Source organism: Equus caballus, chromosome 1 (assembly GCF_041296265.1).
Source record: "Equus caballus isolate H_3958 breed thoroughbred chromosome 1, TB-T2T, whole genome shotgun sequence".
Lineage (NCBI taxonomy): Eukaryota > Metazoa > Chordata > Mammalia > Perissodactyla > Equidae > Equus > Equus caballus.
In genome coordinates, this window is record NC_091684.1 from 48,479,774 (window position 1) to 48,504,605 (window position 24,832).

Sequence of the window (24,832 nt, forward strand, 5' to 3'; positions counted from 1 at the left end):
CCTTCACTATCTGCTCTTCTGAGGTGCTAGCTTAATAAAGATATCCCCTCTATAGCTTAGTCACCTCTGTGTAGGGCTTTCCCATGGGTTGTAGGGGAACTTGGAGAGCAAAGGTCTTCCTGCAGAGGGCCAACCCTCTCCCCTTTCCTCTCAGAGCTGTGTGGTCCAGAGCCCAAGGTCTCTGTCTTTGGGGGAGGGAGAGGAGATCCCTTTACCTCCTTCCACTTCCTCTGGGGGATCCAGCACCTCCACTTTCAGACATATGGCTGCATGGGTCTCTCAGATGTCTTTTGTGTTGTGTGAATGTCCTTTTCATTTTGTCTTAGAGGGGAGAGTCTAAGGGAAGCACTCACTCAACCATGATGCTGACATCATTCCCCATATGATCTTAGAGAGCTCTTGCTGTATCCCTTCTTCATGCTTCAGCAGTGGCTGCCTGTCCCCCTCAGCTCCCATGACTCCACCTAGACCCTCCAGGAAAGTCAGGCTCCAGGGTGGGACCTACTCCAGGCAGCAGCTGAGGCACAGGGCCATGGGGAATGCCACCTGCAGCACCCACTGGTTGCTGGACTTACCGTGTGCTCAAAGCACAAGTGAACAACACTGCAAGCCACCCTTAACCTACTGATTTTTAAAGGTTTTCTTTCTACATGAGTGCAACCAACCACCACCACTCCCCATCCCCAACATCACTAAACAAGATTTAAAAATCACCTCATTCACCCCAATTCCCTCCATACAACACAACTGGTAAAGGTGGAAAATAAGATCTAGAGGAAGTGATTGATATTTTCCAACATCCCACACTCAGGGACCCACCCCAGGGTGGACTTGTTATTCACCCTAAGTCAGAAGCCTCATTAGCATATCCAAGAAAATCTGAACCAACCACATAATGCATCAAATCTTGGGGCCTGACTTTTCCTAACATTCATCCAAAGAGACAAGTTTCAAAATATTTTTAGTCAGAAAAATGCTGACTAAAAGGAAATTAAAATGGGCTATTGCATTCATACTAAAAAGGAAAAAAAAATCTAAAAGATTTCAAAGGCCCAGCAGAGAATTAGATTTGTAAAATTTACATTCAAATGAAGGTAATGGGGATTTTCTCAATGCTTTCATCATTTCCTCACCAATTTCAGGGCTAATACAAATGCAAAGTGCTAGATAATTAGAAGTTACCAATAGCCCCAAATTGCTGGCCAGCAAATCAAAGTAATTCACACTGAAAGAGACTGTCTTTCAAAGTTAGTATGGCAAATGGAAATTCCAATCATTACATTATGCCTAAATAACCCGAAAGAGTAGTTACCATCTTGATGAGAATTCTGCTGACTAAAATGCTGAACCAGAACTCACCCATGTTTTGTGTAGGCAGGCAGTACAGCTACTTGTGAAACACGTGCGTAGGTGACTCATTCTGCCTGGCTTCAAATCCTGGTTTCATAACTTACCACCTGAGTGTCCTCATAAATACTGCCCATGAAACATCTAGAACCAAGTAGTGCTAATTGCTAAATAAATATTAGCCATTATTAACATATACTTTCAAGGTTTTATCTAAAATACTGTTGGATAAATATAATTTAAAAACAATCTCTTTCCAACCCAGAAAATCTCTCCACAAAGGCAGGAGAGAACAGAGACAACTTTATTATTGAATAAGAACTAAACCAGAAGGCGACACACATCACAAAAAGTCTGCTAAGAGGTTGCAAAGGCAGAAAGAAATCTCATCCTGCTATAAAGCCAAGTAGATAGAACCCATTATATATATGTTCTCAAGATAAACCATGACTAGTCCTTGAGTAAGAGGACTTGATAGCACCATCTGTCAGACAGAGTACATCCTCAATTTGCCTAGTGATGGGGAGGATCATCTGTGTTTGCTAATTGCCTTTATCTAAGGGAAAAACTTTTCATATCTTTATGACAAGAACTAGTCTTACAACTTGGAGGTAAGCACCTGCCAAAGACAGGTTCCTATCTCTCACAGAAACTAGGAGACAGGGGCTCTATATTCCTTGATGGTTACCTTTCACAGGGATCACTCTCAGGTCCTTGAGAAAGACAGTCCTGAGTGGTAAAACTGGTAAGAGACTTATTTAGCTTTTAAAAAGATGAATATACATTTCAGAGAGACAGAGAAAGACCTTACAATTTCTAAAATGCTCTAGGAAAAAGGAGGGAGTAGGGAGTCTCTTCCCTTATTTTCAATTGGGAGAATTAAGTCTTTTATTTTTAATTTGTATTTGCCCTTATAATATCAATAACTGTAAGGAAACTTAACTTTCCTATTTATTTAAAAATTTAAACTGAAGTTCTTGTAAGATTCTCCCTTCTAAAAGTTCTCAAATTTACTTTCTTTATTTTTTCTTTTCTTTTATCCTATGGGTACCCTTTCTTGTTTATGTTTCCTTTATTTTTCACAAGAGCTCTCCTGACGGGAACATACTGCCCTGACAGTGCCGGGGGCTCCGGGCCTGGCAAAATGAGAGGCTAGGGAAGTAAATGAGTAAGAGAGTGAGCAGCCACTGTCTTCCTTTCCACATTCCTGGAGTATATTCATCAAATACATGTTTCATACAATTTCATAATCAACTAAAGATAGAAGCTGATTTGTTTTGACAAAGCTGTCAAGCCTTTTAGTTTTTCTCTACCTCATACTTTGGCCTGTCTACTTTTGTCTATTGGTAGGTTCACAACTATACACATATAAAGACTCACGTGTGCAAACTCCTATATTCAGCACTCTGCCTAAAATATATAAGAGAAACTACTAGAATTCATTATTTTAAGGGCACCCAAAAAAGTAAGGAAAAGTAAGTCACCTCTACTAAAATTCATTGTTTAAAACAGAAGAGACTAAAATTTTTTTAGATAAAGTATGAAAAAGTCATTTATAATCTCCTCTTCCCTTTCTTCCTTCAATTGACCTGATAAGGCTATCATTACATGATCTGATTTAGTCGTCAGCACAAATTAGAATGTGACTTTGGCAGGAAGAATATTAGAATCAAATAGAATAAACTGACACCAACGTGGTACAATTTGGAAAGCACACTAACAACTGCTTCTTTCATCTTAGCCTGGCAATTTGCCTGAAATTTCACCATTAGAGCTTTATTCTTCTAAGTTTCTAGGAATACCAATTAAAATTTATAGGCCTCCCAAAATGATAATGTGAGGCCACATTCACAGTCATATGGTTCTTAGGGAGACTAGGATTACAAGATATTAACAACCATGAGGCCAAGCTGGAAAGCAATAACATAGGGGGCTTTTGAGAGGGAAATGCACCCCAAGGTTAAGTTCTGACGCATAGAATTCATTTCTGAAGGACAGTGCCAGGAAACCCTCAATGAAACATGTGAGGTATCTAGCACAAGTGAAGGAGGGGCTTCCAGGAAGAAGGAGATTTCTGAAAAGAGAGAGAAAACAATGGCCATAATCCAACTTTGCCATCTATGTCACTTTGCCTTTATGGATAAGGTAATTCAGAACAAAGCACAAGAAATATATATGGTCCTTGTCCTTCCAGCCGTCATATAGTCAGATGAATGTGCTCTGAAAACACTAAAATACAAGTGTACAGAGGAAATCATTTTCACCATAACAATGAAGTATTATTACTGCATTTACCCTGTAAACAAAATGACTTAAAAGACCACATTATGCCTTCCTTAAGGGATATTTCAACTACCTTTTGAAACATTTAAGATTTAAAGGAAGTCAATAATGCCTGCTTTCAGGGCCTGGGAAGATACATATGTACCAAAAAAAAAAAAAATCAAGATGCTATTTACATTAAAGAAATTACATACCTGAGTTTCACTTTGAAGGGGGAATTATAAAAATATATTTTTTACAAAAGGTAAATTCACGACTCTCATACAAATATAAAATGAGTATTTGTCAATGATTTTATTTAGCCCATAATCAATAAGGGAAACAGTAACACGTAAAACCCTGTTTCAAAGGAGAATTCAAAGAACAGTGAATTGACTAATGGATACAAAACTGGCCTTGTCTGCAGGAGTGAGGCGGGAATGAGCTGTACCTCCACTGGAAAAATTCAGTTGTGTTTTAATGGACAAGCATTGTTTGCATTACTATCAATTTTTCAAAATATATGGAGTTGTAAAATAGTTCAGTCAAAAACCATAAAAGGCTCACACCCCTATAGAAGCAGAAAATCCAGAAGCGTGAGCAAGACAGTGGCCGGTATTCCACTGGAAAGACACAGTAATCTGTTTGCCCATTTCAAAGTCTTTTACAGTTTTTCCTGACATAAATAAGACAACATGTCTCATTAGGCTTGACCACAGCCACTGAGACTTGAAAAACAGTGGCACATTCACTTCTAACGGATGGCATTAGTCTAATTATCTTTAGCTACTTTTCATTTCCTCAGTGGCACTTTGCTTAGCAGAGACCATAGGACTTCAGTTCCAGAAGCTTTATTTTTGAGAGAGGCTAAGAACACTCATTTTCAGGGAAAACAACTTTAGGATTAAAAGACAACAAAGAAAATATATCCCATTATCAAGGTTGAATTACTGGTCACTCTTCACACATATAATTTATGGGAGAAACGTGAACTTAACACCTATCTCTGAGTTACATAAAAGGAGAAATCATCTGAAAATAGCATGTGATCCCTTTACTCCTTATGTGAAAACTTAGCCTGGGTTTAATAACTGCAAGGTTGCCCAAATTTGAATTCAGCAACGCAGGAAAAGAAAACAGAGGCAAACTAAATAAAATTTTCAAGTGGCATTTCCCCATTACCTAATATTTCCTTACTCAAAAGGAAATTTTTGTCATTTGAATCATTGCCAAAAGAATCCAAGGATAATTATTCAATCTTCTTTGATTGAATGAGTTCTCTTAATCTCATATCATTTATTTAAAGATATTTAAGTCTATTCCTCCATGAGCCAAATATTCTCTTAAGAATTAGGGTACATAGACTGACCTAAGCATTTCTCTGCTATTTCTTTCATTTTTTTAAAAAAAAGATTGGCACCTGAGCTAACATCTGTTCCTAATCTTTTTTTTTTTTCCCCTTCTTCTTCTCCCCAAAGTCCCCCAGTACATAGTCGTATATTCTAGTTGTGAGTGCTTCTGGTTGTGCCATGTGGGACGCCGCCTCAGTGTGGCCTGATGAACAGTGTCATGTCCTCACCCATGATCCGAACCAGTGAAACCCTGGGCCGCTGAAGCAGAGTGGGCCAACTTAACCACTTGGCCACGGGGCCGGCCCCTCTCTGCTATTTCTCATTCAAGCAGGGAGAGACTTCGTTGGAAAGAAGGGATTTCTAGATTGGAATTTACGAAACTGAGTGGAGCTTTCCTTCCCTGAAGAAGCATTTGTCTGATACATCCAGGATAAAGCTAGCCTCTCTAAGCTCATCTCCAAACAATCTAGAATGAGACAGGAACACCACAATCGAAAGGATATTTGAGTAATGTGGAAGAGTCTTTGTGGCCCAAATCCTGTCCCATTATTAGAGTTTTTGCCTTGGTTTCTTAGTTCTAAAATTACTATAATTTTATTTTTCCTCTTTATCCTCGAGATCTTCCATTTTGAAAGAGTTCTTAGAATAAATTCCTGATTCCTCTGTCACATAGTTTGGGCCCTGCCTGTCTCACCTGGCCCACTTCACATCACCCTCCCCTTTGCTCATATGCTACAGCCACACTGACCTCCTTTTGTTTTCGATAGTGCCAAGGCAAGTAAACTGCTCCTCAGGCCTTGGCATGTGCTTTCCCCTGGGATTTCACTTCACAAGGCTGGCTCTTTCTCAGTTTGCAGGTCTCAGCTCAAATCTTATGTTCTTCACAGAAATCTTCTCTGTCTTTCTTACCTAAATCATTAACTCTACTAATTGTCTTGTAAAAATACAGGAGAGAAAAAAGGAAAATCTTTCTAGAACTTACCAAAACCTCCAAATATCTTAATAATTTTCTAATGATTTATGACATTTTTACCCCAAAGAGAATGTAACCTCCTCAAGTACAGAGGACTTATTTGACTGGTTCACTGATGTGACCCCAGAATCCTAATCCAGGTCTGACACATGGCATGCTCTCATTGAATGTTTTCTGAGTGGTTAAATAAATGAAATGACCCAGTCTGAATGCATAGCCCAGCTTCACTACTTATTACAGGTGTGTGATCTCAAGCAAATAACTGAACCCCTCTAAACACTAGTTTCTTCACTAGCAAAATAAAGACACTATACCCACCTTAGAATTTCGATAAAATGAGGTAACGTTAGCTAGTTAATAGTTTCTAGTACTATAATTAATGCTAATATCATAGTTAAAATGAATCACATAAAGCTAAACTAACGAAAGTTGTCAAAACTATACAATTTTTCCCATCACCAGATGAAAACGGAGAAACTCAATACCACAAAGGCATTCTCCTCTTCCTCGTTCCAAGTCACTATCAGCCTTCACTATTGGGAAGAACCAACGTGCCCAAACACAGAGCCCTCTTCCTTCAGGAGTCGCCTAAAGTTAATTTCTTATGCCTGCTTCTTTCTCACACACATTATGGACGAAGGGTTTACTAGAAAAGCTACTTTTGATCTGTCTTATTTCCTTATTCCTTTATTAGTTCTTTATTACTTTATCAGCTCTTGCTATAATTGTCATCTTCCACTGACTTCATTTTTAGTTCTTACAATACCACTTTCTCAAACTCTGTTGTCGCTTGGAGAATGGGAGAAACCTGCGTATTAAAATTACTGGGAATGTGAGGCCTGGTGTAGTTGCACTTCTATGTAGTATTTCTCACTAATGGCTGAAATAAAATGTTCAGATCTCCATTGAAATTGAAAGCACTCCATTTATCAAATCATTCTTTTTCACTGTGTCTCTATTGTTAGGGGAAATTATGAAGAGAGTCAGAAACAAGTCGTCCCCTCTTTCCATGGAAAGCTCACGAGCACCCACACACACACACACACATTTCTTTGGATACAGCATGACAATAACGCCTGCTCAAGTCAAATCCTTACCAAACACGAATATTTTTAAAAAGTTGACTACTGTTCGAGGCTCTTTTGGTATTGCCATTAAAAAATAAATTCATAGAAAACATATATCTATCATATCAAAGTTGTATCTGCCTCAAAGGAGTCAAAATACTTGGATTCTAGGTTTAGCTCAATTTTTTAAATAAACTTTGTGAACTTTGGTAGATTACTTATTCTCCCTGAGCCTCAGGCTCTTTACATGCAAAATAAGATTATTTATAACTCATTTTAACTACCTCTAGGGCCTAGTATGTGAAAAGATGATGCAAATTATAAAGCACTATACAATTGTAAGGATTTTTTGTTTTTGTTACTGCTATCATCACTCTTATTGAAGCTGGGGAGGGGCCAGCCTGGTGGCACAGCAGTTAAGTTTACACGCTCTGCTTCAGCGGCTCAGGGTTCGCCAGTTTGGATCCTGGGCATGGACCCACGCGTGGCTGATCAAGCATGCTGTGACAGGCGTCCCACATATAAAATAGAGGAAGAAGGGCACAGATGTTAGCTCAGGGCCAGTCTTCCTCAAAAAAATAAAATAAAATAAAGCTATGGAACTAACATAGTATCTCAACTAGCTCTTTTCCTCGAAGATAGTTAATATTAAACAAATCGAGAAAGCAAAGCTAAAGTTATCAATATTCAAAATGAAACTCTAACCTTATAAAATCAAATATGTGTTCCTGAGAATTTTTTAGAAGTGAATGTTGGTGTGGGACCGGCCCCGTGGCTGAGTGGTTATGTTCGCGTGCTCCACTGCAGGCAGCCCAGTGTTTCGTTAGTTTGAATCCTGGGTGCGGACGTGACACTGCTCATCAAACCACGCTGAGGCAGCGTCCCACATGCTACAACTAGAAGGACCCACAACGAAGAATATGCAACTATGTACTTGGGGGCTTTGGGGAGAAAAAGGAAAAAAATAAAATCTTTAAAAAAAAAGTGAATGTTCATGTATATGTAGATAAGAACTTCAGAACAGGATCTTCATTTCATATCTCTATAGTAACAGTCATATATAAATCTTGAGAAATTTTGCCACTCTACCCGACCCTACTTCCCATTCTCAAGCAATTAACAAGGAAAAAATTGCTCAGAAAATTTCCTCACCTTTTGGCCTGTCTTCTACGTTTGGCATTCTTTGCACTTACTTTTAGAATTAGAAGTTACAGAATCACTTGTTAGCAAATCATAGATAACTATTTATCAAAGACAAATTCTGAAATGTGAATCAGATCTGAAAGTAAAGAGCCCTGGAAAATGTATGTGTTTCACGGTAAACTGCCAGTATTAACACACTGTAGGTTTTGTCTGGTATAAAACTCAAGTAGAAATAAAACATTAAAACCCAATTAAACTAAACCATTTTGTGCAAAAAATAAAACAATTTAGCCATTCCCTTTTGTCACTGAATGCATGTGTGTTTCTGTTGACATCATTGTATTGCTCATCCAATATCATACCCAGCTGGAAGCAGCTCTGATCCTGTGCAGCCCAAATGTCAAGGTACTAGACAGTGACCTTAGTCAGGAGTTGAATGTAGATGTAACAGAAAAAAATACGAGAAAGTTTCTCTCCTATCTTGCTAGGCAGATATCTGATATTTTCAACAGAAAATCCTATTTGGAACTCCTTATTGAGAAAGAAGTCTTAAATAGCAAAACCCCTGGGAGAGGGGAGTTCACTGTGGCTTTCATGCAAATTATATTGTCTACTATTTTGTACTACTACTATTGGACCCTTTCTTGAGTATAAGTTGAGTTAGGTGACTTTGGAGAGAAAACAAAGTGGGAGAAGATAGTGGGAGGAGAGGTCCTAGAAATAGAAGTGGGATGGAGAACAGACATTGGGACATCAATGACAAAAATCATCTAATTTATCTTTTTTTTTTTTTCTGGGGCCAACCTTGCTTGTGCCTCATCTTTCTTAGATTTTCCTGGCAAATTCTTTTTATGAAGGATTCAAATTTATGCACAATGCTTGTAGAATGTAGTAGATAAATCTGTTCCTCAAATCAAACGGATAATCTGATCAATGCACGATTTACGAGCTAAAGTGAGTCTAAAGTATAGACTGCACACTGAAATATTGTGCTGAGATGAATTTTGATTATGAATAATTTTGAAAACAGAGCAAAACTTGACCAACCAAACAAGCACCGTCTTTTCAAAGCAGTCTAAATGGAGGTTCTGCCATTGTTATAAAGGCTTTTGTCTTTTTCTAAATGACCTCAGAGTCTACAGGACATTCCTCTGAATATTCTTTCCATGTGTTACTTTTCCATCAAGTTTCACCTAAAATTCTAACTTTTCTATGGATCCATCCCAGATTTCCCTATCCAGATGGAATTTCTCTTCCGAATATCAATTGAAATGAATATATACTTGTACAGTTGTATCCATATACCTCTGCAGTAGGTAACTTCTAAGATGATGCTCAAGTTTCTCATCCATTGGTGTACACACCTTGTATAATCCTGTCCCCTTGGGTGTAGGCAGACCTGTAAACATGATGGTATAAAATTTTACTTCTATGATTAAGTGACTGTATTAGTTTGCTAGGGCTGCCCTAACAAAATACCACAGACTGGGTGGCTTAAACAGTAGAAATTATTTTCTCAGTTCTAGAGGCCGGAAGTCTGAGATCAAGGTGTCTGCAGGTTGGTTTTATTCTGAGGCCTCTCTCCTTGGCTCACAGACAGCCATCTTCTCACCATGTCCTCACATAGGCATCCTTATGTCTGTGTATTGTGTGTGCCCTAATTTCCGCTTCTCATAAGGACACCAGTCATATTGAATGAAGGCCTAAGTATGACCTCATCTTACCTTAGTTACCTCTTTAAAGGACCTGTCTCCAAATATAGTCACATTCTGAGGTACTAGAGGTTAGGATTTCAACATGTGAACTTTTGGGGAATACAATTCAACCCATAAGAGTTACTAACGAGTTTATTTGAGTTAATCAAAAAGGAGATTATCTAGATGGATAATCCAGATAAGACCTTAGAAGGGACTTGGTCCTTCCTGAAGTCAGAAGGAAGGAGAGCCTAGAGGTAGCGACGTGGCAAGGACCTAAGAGAAGTCACTAGGACCTGAATTCAGGCCCAGTCAACAACTAACAAGACAACAGGAGTCTCAGTCCTACAACCACAAGGAAATATTTGCTTCTCAAGATTCCAAACATCCGTGCCCTTCCTCTGCTTTATATGTGGGACGCCTACCACAGCATGGCCTTCTGAGCAGTGCCATGTCTGCACTTGGGATCCATACCGGAGAACCCCAGGCCACCAAAGTGGAACATGTGCACTTAACCGCTGCACTACCGAGCCAGCCCCTCTTATTATTTTGAGTGCAAAATATTCCAAGTTTATTTTATACTTTCTAGCCCTAGCCCTGATTCAGCTGTTTCTCCAGGCAACCTTGGGTCTTGGTGGAAGGAAGAGAATGAATTTATTGGAGAATGAAATTTAGAAAACAAGTTATGGACTCTAGGTATACTTCCTAGTACTCAGGTTTCATTACTTCTAGGCCCTCTCAGAGCTAGGAAAAAAGAAACCAGATATATATGGTATATGTTTGTACATGCCTATGCATTTCTCTATTTCATACATATATAAAGCCAAGATTCCTAAGGCAATCTACAAATTTAATGCAATCCTTATCAAAGTTCCAATGACATTTTTTACAGAAATAGAACAAAGAATTCTACAATTTATATGGAACAACAAAAGACCCCAAATAGCCAAAGCAATTCTGAGAAAAAAGAACAAAGCTGGAGGTATCACACCCTGATTTCAAAATATACTACAAAGCTATAGTAACCAAAACATCACGGTGAAAAACAGACACATAGATCAAAGGAACAGAATCGAGAGCCCAGAAATAAACCCACACATTTATGGACAGCTAATTTTAGACAAGGGAGCCAAGAGCATACAATGGAGAAAGGAAAATCTCTTAAAAAAATGGTGTTGGAAAAACTGGACAGCCACATGCAAAAGAATGAAAGTAGACCATTATCTTACACCATACACAAAAATTAACTCAAAATGGATTAAAGACTTGAATGTAAGACTTGAAACCCTAAAACTTCTAGAAGAAAACATAAGCAGTACACTTTTTGACATCTGTCTTAGCATCCTGTTTTCAAATACCATGTATGACCAGGCAAAGGAAACAAAATAAAAACATAAACAAATGGGACTACATAAAATTAAAAAGCTTCTGAACAGGAAAGGGAACAATCAACAAAACGAAAAGATAGCCTAAAGGTTAGGAGAAGATATTTGCAAATCATATATCTGATAAGGGGTTAATATTCCAAAATATACAAAGAACTCATACATCTTAGCAAAAATAAAACTAACAACCCAGTTAAAAAAATGATCAAAGGATCCGAACAGACATTTTTCCAAAGAAGACATACAGATGGACAACGGGCACATGAAAAGATGTTCAACATCACTAATTATTAGGGAAACGCAAATTAAAACTATAATGAGATATCACCTCACACCCATCACAATGGCTATAATTAACAAGACAAGAAATAACAAGTGTTGGAGAAGATATGGAGAAAAGCGAACCCTCATACACTGCTAGTGGGAAGGCAAACTGGTGAAGCCAGTATGGAAAACAGTACAGAGATTCCTCAAAAATTAAGAATAGAACTACTATACAAACCAACTATTCCACTGCTGGGTATTTATCCAAAGAACATGAAAATATGAATGTGTAAAGATACATACACCCCTATGTTCATTGCGGCAGTATTCACAATAGCCCAAACTTGGAAACAATCTAAGTGCCCATCAAGGGATGAATGGATAAAGAAGACATCTTATATATACATAGTGGAATACTACTCAGCCATAAGAAATGATGAAATCTGGCCATGTCTTGACAACATGGATGGACTTCGAGGGTATTATGCTGAGTGAAATAAGTCAGAGGAAGAAAGTCAAATGTCCTACGATCTCACTCATAAACAGAAGATAAAAACAACGACAACAACAAACAAACAAACACATAGATACAGAGATTAGATTGGTGGTTACCAGAGAGAAAGGGAGGAGGGAGGGGGGCAGAAAGGGGTGATTAAGCACTCGTGTATGGTGATGCATGGTAATTAGTCTTTGGGTGGTGAACATGATGTAATCTACACAGAAATTGACATACAATGATGTACACCTGAAATTTATATAATATTATAAACCAGTGTTACCTCAATTAAAACTAAACACACAAAACAAAAATAAATAAAAATAATAAAACCATGATTTCATACTGGTAACTGCAATTCAAAGCCAACTCTCCAGGATTCCTTCTAATCTGTCTCTTTTCTTTGTAATTATCATTTCACTTTTTTCTCATTCTGCAGATGAAGAGACTGAGGACTTGGGAGACTATCCAGCGTCACATGGATGGTGAGTGACAAAGTCAAGATTCAAATCCCAGCTTTTTGACTTCAAAGCCCAATCTCTTAACCACCAGATTTTACTATAGCTCTAAGAATAGAAGCAGAAATATTTCCCCTGGGAACTTTGTCTATAATCATTTTATGGAATTCAATAAATGGCTTTAGGATCCCAACTCAAAATTAGGCAGAAAAGTTGCCCACTAGAAAACAGTAAGCCCTTGTTCCGAGTCTAGTCTTATAACTGCAAAGAACAAGAAGTTTGTTCACCTCAACAACCTACAATCTGTTAGTTCTTTAAAGTGTACCTCAACGTAGTAGAGCCACATTACAATTGCAGCAAAAACACAAGACATGAAAGATATATTAATGTTTTTCTCGAGTTCAAATAACAAAATTTTACATGGAATAGAACTACCCACTTGAAGGACAAATTTATAGTCCCACATTTAAACTTCTCAGAATCCAAGCCTCTGTTTTCTTCCAGTGTTTCAGAAAACCATCTCTAGCCGAATAAGAACAGTAAAAAGTCGTCAACAATAACCATGCTCATCTGAGTCCTGTAACCCTAAGTTCATAAACTGTGCCATCTCCTGGGGCTGGCCCTGTGGCCGAGTGGTTAAGTTAGTGTGTTCCACTCCGGCGGCCCGGGGTTCAGATCCTGATGTGGACCTAGCACCACTCGTCAGGCCATGCTGAGGCAGTGTCTCACATCGCACAACTACAAGGACCTACAACTAGAATATACAACTATGTACTGGGGGGCTTTGGGGAGGAGAAGAAGAAAAAAAAGATTGGCAACAGATGTTAGTTCAGATGTCAATCTAAAAAATAAAATAAATTGTACCACTTACATTTTTTTCTCTTTGTCTCAATGTTTATTCCTGCAATCATTTGAAGGTTTCTAAATAAGTAAATAATATTCCTTTAAATTTTTGTGATGCTTTCAAAATGTGACTTTAGCAACTCAAGGAATGTTTTGCCAATTGAAGATAATTTTGATAGGAAAAAAGTTAAAATAACACATTTGCTCCAAATGTTTGAGTGTATATACAGTTTAATATACATGTCATAAATCATAGATCACATATGACATAATCAATATTTCATGTAATTGAGGGAGCAATTCCAAATTAATTTCAGATAAAAATAACTTGAGTGCCAGAAATTTCTCAAGTTACTCCTTTCTATCTGCAGTATGATTCAATCTGATATAATTGTTTCATTTGAGGAAAAAATCACTTTCTGGCTTCTAAAAATTAGTAGATATTAATAAATACTTATTATTCACTATTCAATCTGTCCAAGATATAGTTTAAATAAAAGACAATTTAGAGTCATCAAAATAGATACCAGAAATGCAAAAGACTCTTACCAAGAGATAAATTTATAACACTTGTCAAAATTAATACCTTATAAATGCCTCAGAAAGAAATATCAACTCAGACCCTTTCCACTTGGGAGGAAGAAGGTATAATTATACCTATTAAGAGTAAGAGTTACAGTCACTTCATCAAAAATTGACAAGAAAAATGATACGTATTTCCTCAAAGATTTAAATGTTCCTATACTCAGATGTAACCAGTTCTTGTGAAACTTGTAAAAGAGCCGTTCCCATCAGATAAGTAACTTTTATTTACCTATATCATTAATATATTCCCTGTATTTGCTGGAGTGCAAAACAGGATAAGAGTTGATACAATATGCATGGTAAAAAATTCTAAATCTATATCCCACGGATTGAGCTAAGTCTATTACTTCTTCAATCATGATAAATAAAAGAACTCCAAGTATGTTTACCCAGCCCAAGGAGGATCAGGCCTAGTTAATACTGCTTTGCAGAGAAGAGCCCAGAAAGTTGGACTGATCCACTGAAAGTCCTTTATCCCTCTACTGTTGCTGATGTTGCCTGGTGTTTCTGCTGGAACAAGGATTCCAGAAGTATGAGCAAACATGCAACACGGAAAGCATATCCCCAAACCTGGAAAGTAGGAGTTAGAAGGCAGAGCTTGTTTACTGCCTTATCCCTTTGCTAGTTGAGGCTACTTCCATATTTAGAATTCTGGAGTAATCAAGGCAGGAGCTCATAGTCCTTGTTGGGTAGGAAGGAAAAGGGGAAGGACGCCCCCGCCTTCCAGTATTATGAATGCTCCATTCCACTGTAGGACTTGTAGGTAGCAATGAGGCCAGCTTGTTCAGCTTATACATGGAGAGCCCTTTCCCCCAAGTGCCCTACTTAGTGACATAATAGCTAGGGAAGGGAGGATTCCAGCATCAGTTAAATCTTGAGCTCAAAAACAGCCCTGACCTCACTACACAGGGAGAACCGTGATCGTCGGTTAGTTCTTAGTCCTCTCAGAATTTTCTAGAAGGACAGAGATCAGAATCTCTGCCTTGAGGCTGAAGATTGCATGAACACCAACTCATCTCCTTTGATGCAAACAACAGCAATCCAGTTTGGGGGGCATTACTCACACCCTGCTTCCTCCCACCAGGTCTGAGTCACTGATTAACTGCTCAGCCTGATGCCACAGCCAAGAACGGGTTCTCTCCCACTGTACCAGGATTAGCTTCTAAAATGGCTTCCCTTATGTGAAAAGCCCACATTGATATGCAAAAAAAAATGGAAGTTTCTTTAACTTTAGTTTGTGTCCAAGTCACTAAGATTAGACAGTTAAGATTAGTGGACTCTAATTTCACTAGCCTTAGAGAAGATCGTTTCACTGCTAGGTCTCAGTTTCATGCACCATAAAATGGGAATAATAACGCTTGCTCTCACCACCTCCAAAGATTGTTTCGAGAACTGAATGAAATCAGATAAAACAAAAAGCTTTAAAAATCAAGGTTAAAATAATTATAGCATTTAATTACCTTCAAATCCTTCTCATCAGATATGATAAATAGTAATTTTCCAATTACCAAAAATTTCTGCTCAATTGATAAATTGTGTTTAAAACGTCCTGGGGGTGGGAAGTCTTATCACTTTACATATCACCTAGTAATTTTAAGAGATAAAACCTACAAAGAGGCCAGAGTTAAGGCATATAAAAATTATGGCGTATGTTCCAACATTGGTATTAGACCTTATATTGTCTCATCATGTTCATCCCTGTCATTCATAGTGTTGTGTTTCATTTTTCTCCCTTATTCCTTATTTCAAGTAGTACCCAAGGTATTGCTTAGCCACACCAAGATCTTCAATAAAAAGGCATCTGCCAGGGCCGGCCCGGTGGCACAGTGGTTAAGTGAGCACCTTCCGCTTCAGTGGCCCAGGGTTCGCCGGTTCGGACCCCGGGTTCGGACCCCAGGTTCGGACATGGCACCACGTGGCAAGCCATGCTGTGGTAGGCATCCCGCATATAAAGTAGAGGAAGATGGGCACAGATGTTAGCTCTGGGCCAGTCTTCCTCAACAAAAAGAGGAGGATTGGTAGCAGATGTTAGCTCAGGGCTGATCTTCCTCGAAAAAAAAGTCATCTGCCCACTGAACGAACACAGTTTACCTCAAATTAGACACGGTAACTATTTTCATTCCTGTCTCATATACCCCCAATCTATAAACCAAATTCACAGAACAAGTCCATATACACATATTAATTTTATTTAGTGGAGAAGGGAAACCATAGCCCACAAGTTTTATCTAACATATTATGCAACAATGCAATAACTTTCATGTGGGATGGAAGATTAGTTACCAAGCAATTGGTGTCAAGGTAAAATAAATAGTGTGTATTGATCCAGTTATAAATGTTAAATATTCACAATAAAGAATATCTCATGGTAAATAAGGTTAAATTAGAGATGAGCTCAGGAGGAGATGTACATGCCGTCATATTTTAATAGAGATGGGGAAATGCTTGGGCGTTGACTGGAATTGTCAGACGTGGACAAGGTCAGCATGAAAACACCACTGACCAAAGCAGCTCCCAAAGCAGCAAGCCCCGAGTCCTCAGGACCTGCTGATGTCCAGAGGAGACATAGAGGAGTAGGACGAATGAGCGTGCAGGCCACCAATGGCCTATTTAGAAGAAGAAGTGAACTTCAAAGCTGTGACTGTGAATCTCACTCAGGAGAATGGGACAACTCAGGACAGACATGTGAAGCTGGAGAAGCACAAGAACCTCTGGACCAACCTCCCCAAAGTCCTGAGCGTTTACCCCACAAGCCAGGCATCAGTTTCGAAACCTGACTTGATCTCCCAGTCGGAGCAAGAAGAAGAGCTACGGGGAGAAACAAGAAAAATTTTCCAGGGCAACTACCCAGATTTGGAAATCAGACTTGAAAGGAGAGAAATCTCTTCAAAACATAGAAATTTTTATGACTCTCTCATGCAGTGAAAATAGTCGAGTTGACAAGAGATAATCCGTTGTCATTTTCATGTGAAGTAACCCAAGAGCTGTAAGGATGTGTTAGAAAGGCACCAGGAAAACCAAGGGAGGAGTGCTTAAAGGCAGCAGCATGGATCCAAATGAAAGCTGTAACTCATGATGGGGTCTGTGGAAAGGAGGAATTCCAGGAAAAGAGCAATTTCCTGTCTTCCTCCCAGATACAGTTAAGGAATCATTTTCAGGAACATGACTTGAATATTAATATTTGTATTATAATTCCATTTTAGTAGTCATCAGAAGAGCAAAGGCAGTGAAAAAACATGTGAACATAATAAATGTGGAGCACTGACCTTATTCATCTTACAAAAACTCAAATAGAAGGTAAATAATAAATATATGGTAAAAGTGTTCAATCTTTTGACCAAGGTGGTCCCTTAAATTTATATACTTAAAGCTACATATTCTTAAGGAGAAATACTCTTTAAATACAAGGAATATGGATAAGTTTTTATATGCTATGTTTATATGGCATTAAAAAATATTTAATGTATTTTCTTTTTGTATGTATAAAATTCACAATTACAAGAACTTCAGTTGATAGATGTGAAGTCAAGGTGTTGGTTTACAATGGATGTGAAAGTTGCTTATTTGTTCTGTACAAGTCATAAGTAAATTTTAATACATTTTGAAGAAAGCATCTTACCAATAATTATCACTATTGGGAGATTTATGAGAAAAGTAGCATATCTTGCCATAGTCCCCTTTTAAATTTTAAAATGTGTTTCAAAATAATATCAAATGTACTTATGCCTATTCCTTTAAAACTCACAACATTGACAAGAGATACTTGTTTTAGTAGAGTCGAATGTCAATTTACTCTGATTAATCTTTGAAAAATCTTAAATTCCTTTTCTCAATAGGTTAATGGAAGATCAAATAGATTTTTTTTCCGCCTGAGCATAAGATAATCAAGTTTCATTATGGGTTCTAGAAGCCATTTAACAGGTATTTTCCCCCAGAAAAAGAAAATAAATGTCTATAATTTATTATGAAGTTCCATGGGTTCCTAAAATATAATGCAAAAGCTGAAAAAAACTCCCACTAAAGAACAAAAGTTAGTTTTATGAACAATACTTTCTAGAAATGGCTATTTTCCAAAAAGAAATAGACTTCTAACCAATCTCTATGCTATCAAGTCAAATGTTATTGCCTTGATCTCAGGGATGTTTCAAAGAAATATTCATCAAAAAAAAGAACAAAAGCAGAGATAAAAGAGAATAGATAATCTGAAACAAAGCAAATAAAAGGAGGAAAATTGAAATCCTAAGTGAGAGCGAGAAGAATCAAATAATTTGGAATTGACAATTGAGATATAAAACACTGGAAAAGGGAAGTAAGTTCATACATTTTTTGACATGGTACAAAGGGTGGCATTCAGAACACAAGCAGACGGTATTTTCATCAATCATTTTACGATGAGCTTATAAATAAGAAAAATCAAAAGGAACCCAAAAAGGGACTAATAAAATTTATGCAAAACTGGCTTTCGAGATACATGCAAAACTCTTTTAATTTCCCCCAATTTTGAAAAGATTGAGTACACATTTTCCCAGTACCAAACACCTAGAATAAAATCTACACATTGTAGGTGCTCAATGAATATCTGATTAAAGAATTAATTTAGAGGATCATTATATTTTATGCATATATTCACTCAAACAACAAATGCCTGAGATATTTTCCTACCTCTGTTCTGCTGATGCTGCAAGAATGTGAATGACTATGACCTTGACCTATTATATTAGCTCCAAAAAAGGTTTGCTATGTGAACTCAAAGAAGTGCCACTTCACAATGTCTTGGGTAAACTTTAAACAACGTCTAAATCATCCTCATATCATAGTATTTTTACAAAGGTCATGTTTTTCTTTTCCTCTGTATTTTTTAGAACATAAATAAATTACAGGAGGCTAAAAATCGTGAACTATAATTTTTCTTTATATTAGGAGATATTGCTGCCTAGGAGACAATAAGTAAACAAATCAAATACCAAAGGTGTCTAGGGAGTCAGTAATATTATTTTCCGTCCAAATTTCCCTACTGACTTTCTGTGTAGTTCCAGGTGACCCAATTAACCTCTCCCTATCCTCACATCCTTATCGGCAACATGAAGGTTAACAACATTGTCCTAATTTGAGGTTATTTTGATAAAGATGATGGCCAAATACTTTTTAAAGATGAAGAGTGAATGTAATACTATGTTTTTTCAATTCACAATTCCATCTTAACTTAAATTAGGTCTAGCTTGTCATATGAAAAGATAAGCATGAATTCCAAAAAACATTTAATGATTTGTATTGGGGGAAAATATGGACATTTATGAAAAGCAGCCCTGTTTTTCACATGATGATAAGGTGTGCAGAGCCACCAACTATATGTGTATAAAGCTCCTGAAAATATTTTAGTAATAATAGAATAATTCTGGTGTGTAACTTGACAATGTCTACAGAATAAAAGCGCCACAGAATTAAGCTATATCCATGGGAAAATCAGATGTTTCCAGGCCTGATCCTTGACTGCAGACTTGTCTTACTAGGTGAGTGAAGGCAAGAAAGGAAATAAAACTCAATCTAGTTACTAACAACTGGATACATCGCGAATAATGGCTTGTTGTCAGGCCATTCACCTCGAATCCACCAGACAATAAGGGCTCCACTAAATCTCTCAAAAGAGGACGTGATAGGCCTGTCTGAGGGTAAAAGGAGAAAAGATGCAGGTTTGGTGCACAGACACTGGAAAAGGATTGAAGAAAAGGAGCGAATCTGTTTATATTCCATTGTGTCAATCAAATTATCTTTTGGTCCAGCCCAAAGTGACTTGTAAGAGAATCCTGGGGAAAAGGGCGAGAAGATGGAATGTGTCAACGAGTTGTATCTTCAGAGTATCTTCAAAATGAGAGGGGAAAGGCACATGGAAACACAGGTTAAGAAATGAAATGGAGGATGGTGTCTCTGGAAGTTGAGCAAAAAAATAGCTAAGCCAGTTTCACAAACCACAGATCCTCACAATTGTCCTAACCTGGGAGCCAACATGGTGATGAAAGAAACATGACAGGAACCAACTCTCCACTGGAAGTGAACACAGCGACCAGAGAATAGCAGATTATGTCTTGAGTGTCAGAGGAAAAGATAAAAAATATGAGGGGGAAAAAAATTGATAGTCACAACTAATTGCAAGAACACAGAGAACATTTGAGTTATACTCCCTTGAACTAGTAAGGAAAAATTCAAATCTGATATTTCCAATTATTTTTGCTCGTGACAGCTGAACCAGGGTGATACAATTTTACTATTATTATTGTGACCCTATTGTATGGAATAGCCAGGGTACAAGAAAAAAGGCATTGAATTTTGTGGAAATATGATGACAGGGATGGGGACAGAAAATTGAAGACAAACTCTTTTCTTATTTTGAGGTTTTGCCCAGAGTCGTTTATTTACTTACCAGGTGGTATATAAAAGTCACACGATGGTGCTGAGGCCCCATGACTTAAAAATGTTAAGTCTTATAATAATGATCAAACAAATCTAGGAGACTATTTTCTGTAGAGTATGTGGCTTGACTGCTGAATCTGAAAATAAAATGAACTTACCCAGTTGTGAGTTCTTCTCAGAAGTCTATTTAGCTATACCATCTAGCTCTCCAAACTAATTATCATGAATCATAAAACCCAGCTTTTATCATGCATGATGATTTAACATGCTTTATGATTAATTTTTCTACTTAGGTGATTGCCTCATCTTTTGAGAAGGAACAATTTAGTATAAGAGACAGAGCCTTTTCTCATGTGGCTCTTTTTAATATTCTTTGCCTGGATAACTCTTGCACTTCTTATCATTTCCGCAACAGTAGTCAAATATCTGCGGAAATCTGGTTTCTTTTACGAATTTAACAGGGACAGAGTTTGGAAAATAAATCAGTTTGACAAATGCATCTTTATTGGACTTTATGACCATATCCATAAGTCTTCAGGAAACACTCTTCAGGAGATAGGAGAAATAAGCAGAGCATGAATATACCATTAAAATTCCAAATGCCGGATACTGAGTGAATATAAAACCTCTAAGGGATTATACAAGTCGTGGAGAAGAGTAATAGATATGAGAAAGATGAGAAAAGTCCTTGGAGTCCGTTAACAACAGTAGAACAATTCAACAAGAGGACAAGAGTATGGCTATGCATGTTTAGTAAGAAATTCTCTTTCAAGATACCAAGTTTAAATGAAATGAAATAAGCAAAAGCCTTCTTACATCCTCAAACTCAAGACTGATGGAGCACGATATTAAAGAACTGGTAGAAGTATATATAGCGAGCATAGCTAAATGTATGAGCCACCCAGGAACAAATGGAGAAATAATGAGACTAAATATTAGAACTCTCAACAGCGACAGCCAAGGTGCCAGACTTAGGAAAAACTCACTGCTACCCTCACAGCATAATAAAAAATGGAAATGTTTTCCAAGTGGAAAGAAAAAGTGTGGTTTTAGTCATGACTTGCCTTATCCTTGAAGTAACGGCAATAAAAGAAGAAAATTGTCCTTTCATACTAATGGAATGAGTTGGTTGCTGAATTTCTAAGGACCCCCATGAAGGTTTTCACATGAGCAGAATTCCCTTGCTCTCTGAAATTTCTCCCGCAGCTCTTTACTTTGAACTATGTTTTGCCTAACCACTCGAGATTTGCTTATGTTCATATGGAACTTACACGATACTACTAAGTCAGGCAACTTGAAGAATTTCTAACTGGAAATTTTTTAACTCCTCTGCCTTACCGAATTTATTTTTCTTTTTGTAAAATTAGTTTTGTACTGTTTGTATCTCCAAATTATGTTTCCATTTTTGACCCTTTCTGATAGACACAATAGACCAATCTGGAGTGAAATGTATATTTGTTATAAAATAAACTCATTGTTTTTTCTTTTCTTAAGTCACATTCAATCAATAAATAATTCCACAATACTTTAAAAGCATAGCTGTCTCTCAATTATATCAGCAATACCAATAACATATCAACTAATTTCTTTTGGGTTTAATTTTTCTTTTATGCTTACTCACCAATTGTCACGGGAAAATGTATATAACAAAGCAAGCAGGAAATCAGCCTACGATTGCAAACCCATGAGTGTTAACTTGTGTGCTAATAATTTACTCACTTGTGCAAAAGAATAAAGAAGGTTGTTGCATGTCTCCTTCATCTTTGAATGCTCCCTCCTCATAAAAGCTAGTGTGCCCTTCCAGAAGTAGGACTTGCATTCATAGCTGTCATCACAGTCCAACTCGAATCAATTTTGTCTGTACCCTTCGCTTGCTCCTAGCAACAGCAGCTGCCTTCTGACAGTCAGGACTGCTGGATAACAGCACTCTTACTTCTCCAGCAGGGTTTTCTTTTGCAATTAGAAGAAAAACAATCCCTTTTAAAGGAAAAGATCCTGCTTTTCAGTGAGCTTTGAAATCACCCTTGCTGGGATTTGCAGGTTACTCTTACAGAATACTTTTTTAATCCCAAGCATAAATCACTTTAAACCATCTCCAAGATCTCCATAATATCGCTCCTTAAGCATGTGGTTCTGTAATCTCTAATCTAGTAGAAGACTTATTTTTCATGCTAATGCAGCTTTCTCTCCTTGTAAATAATCATGTGCAGTGCACAAGTTCCCCTTTTATTTTGAGCTTCTTCCTCCAGCATGATTTTATTCTACTTGCAAGGAAACTGATTCGTATTTGGGGGAAAAAATACTACTATGAAAGGCAGTAGGCAACCTTTTAGATTTAGTTCCTGAAGTTGCAGAGAGCAAGGCAGTTCACTGACAGCTAATTTGCCAAAAGTCAATTCACCCAATACCTACTTTACCAGATGCCCAATTTCTAAACTGAACTCTCCTCTTGATCGTTCCCCCAGACGAGGGAACCCCCTTTCTCCGCCCCAGCACTCACCAAGTTTGGATGCGGGGATACAGTAGAGAAATGAATGCAACAAACCTTAAAAGGCTATTAGTAAGATAAAATGAAAGCCAGATAACTAAACTGTATAGCCTTCAAAACCTTCAAAAGCTTTAAAAAACAAATAATATGAATTACTCTAAATTTTACAAAAGTTTAAAGAAACATGCAAATTTAGCTAATAGATTATTCAGAAATTACCCAGTTGACAAACTAGATTTTGGTGAATTGGACTTAGGCAAGTAGATTTATATTTGAAGTTTCAAGGTGTTGTGGAGGAGGGTTGCTAAGGATTTGGGGTTTATCACTGTGCTATGAACAAAGTCATAGGAATATGCCAGAAGCCAAAGTGGAGACAAGGTCATAGGGTTTTCTACCCCAAATACATTTATACACTATTCCTGGTGTGAAAGCAGAGCCTCTCATTTCCCCGTAGGTGGAGAAGGAAGGGGGACATAAGGTGATAATGGGATACTTGCCTCTCCTTTGTACCTTGGGGAACGCAAAAGTCCCTTTTCCCTACTGTAGAAAGACTGAGTTCCATTAGAACATTAATTTAATATCCACTGCTCACCCAGCTTTCCTAGTGCGTGAACCACACAACTGGCTCAGCCCTTGGGACAAGGCACCTTTAAGTTCAAGCAGAGTCAGTCAGAAATTGCCTTAGTTGGGAGGAAGAAACCCTCACAGACAATTGCACAACTTAGTTCCTGTAGCCTACTTTCTGAAATGATCTTTACTCCTCATGCTCAACTTTGATTCCCTTCCTAGCTCTCTCCCGACTTCCCTTCCACTTCTCTAGTATCTAAATCTTAGTTCGTTAGACCTACAGAATATCCAGGAATGTGAACTACATGCCTATTGCAACTACAGATCTTACCAACCAATGGCCCTCTACTGCCCTTAGCACACCAGGGCGATTCCATAGTGAACCCCTATGCTGTATTCATCCATTCATTTTTGGCATTTGGGAGGACATGGTTATTGCCTAGAAGTAGTTACCGCAAGAGGCAATTAATTTCCAAAACCAATAAACAGGTCTCTGGTGTAAGTGCTTGGATGCTAGAAGGGTTTAATTTGTTGGGTTCCAGCATTTGGCTTGGGGAAGACAGACATAATCCTGCTACTCTGGGACAAGTACGTCTTTCTGGTACCAGGTCCAAAGAATTAAAATGTGAAAATACTTCCTAGAGAGGTCAAAGCCAGCGTATCTTTATCCCAACCAAAAGCAAATGAGTAAAGCGAGCCCTATAACGTCAGAATGTCTAAACAATGGTATTTGCACACGAGAATTACCATGTAGAATTAAACTAAAGTAAGAAAAAATGCAAAAACTAACAAACAAAGATCTGTTTGGTTTGTCTGTAGCTTGCTATCTTCTTTAGTAATTGTTTTGGGTTGAATCGCCTCCTTTCTAAGCCAAACCACATCTTCTTCTCTCTTCACACTTATTTCCCTGAATAACTTGGGAGAAATAAAGGAAGAGCCAGGAATAGTAATAGAAGCTTAGTGCATATTACATGACAATCCTCATTACAGCCCTATGAGATAGGTATTATAGTCTTATTTGTAGGTAAAGAAACCACAGCACAGGAAGGTTGAGTAACTTGCTCTGGGTCACACAGCAAGTAAGAGCCAAAGTCCATATTGGAAACTCTGTATATGTGAATCCAAAGCCTGTGGTCTGAACTTGGTTTTTACCATTTCTCAGGACCACAAATTTGAGATTTTTTACTGTCTCTCTTAACACTAAAAGTAAATATATTTAAGATAAAGTTTTCCAAGAATCTTTTCTTGTCAAGAGACATGCTTTCTCTTTGCTTGTGCTACAGGCATATTCCTCCAGCTAACGCACGATGTCCCACCACCACAGTCTAATGTGAGCCTGCTGCCAAGAGACACATTCTGTGGTTGAAATTGAGCTGCAACTGAGCGTTGCATTTTCCTAGGGATCGTATGTAATCACCCAATGCTAGTAGCTCTGATGATTATGGACTGTCTGTTCTGACACTAAGAAAACGTCCTCCAATTTCTTTGTTGCTGTAGAGC

The 24,832-nt window shown here is 37.8% G+C and overlaps 1 long non-coding RNA gene across 2 annotated transcripts in view; it reads right to left on the reverse strand.

The window, feature by feature from the left end:
• Positions 1-22,176, reverse strand: part of LOC138923519 (uncharacterized) — a 179,003-nt gene extending 156,827 nt beyond the window's left edge. The window contains exon 1 of one of the 2 annotated variants that reach the window (XR_011437212.1): positions 21,997-22,176. This is a non-coding gene — a long non-coding RNA (uncharacterized lncRNA). The remainder of the gene's footprint in view (positions 1-21,996) is intronic. The other variant, XR_011437211.1, reaches the window with a different exon arrangement.
• Between the last annotated feature and the right edge of the window lie 2,656 nt (positions 22,177-24,832).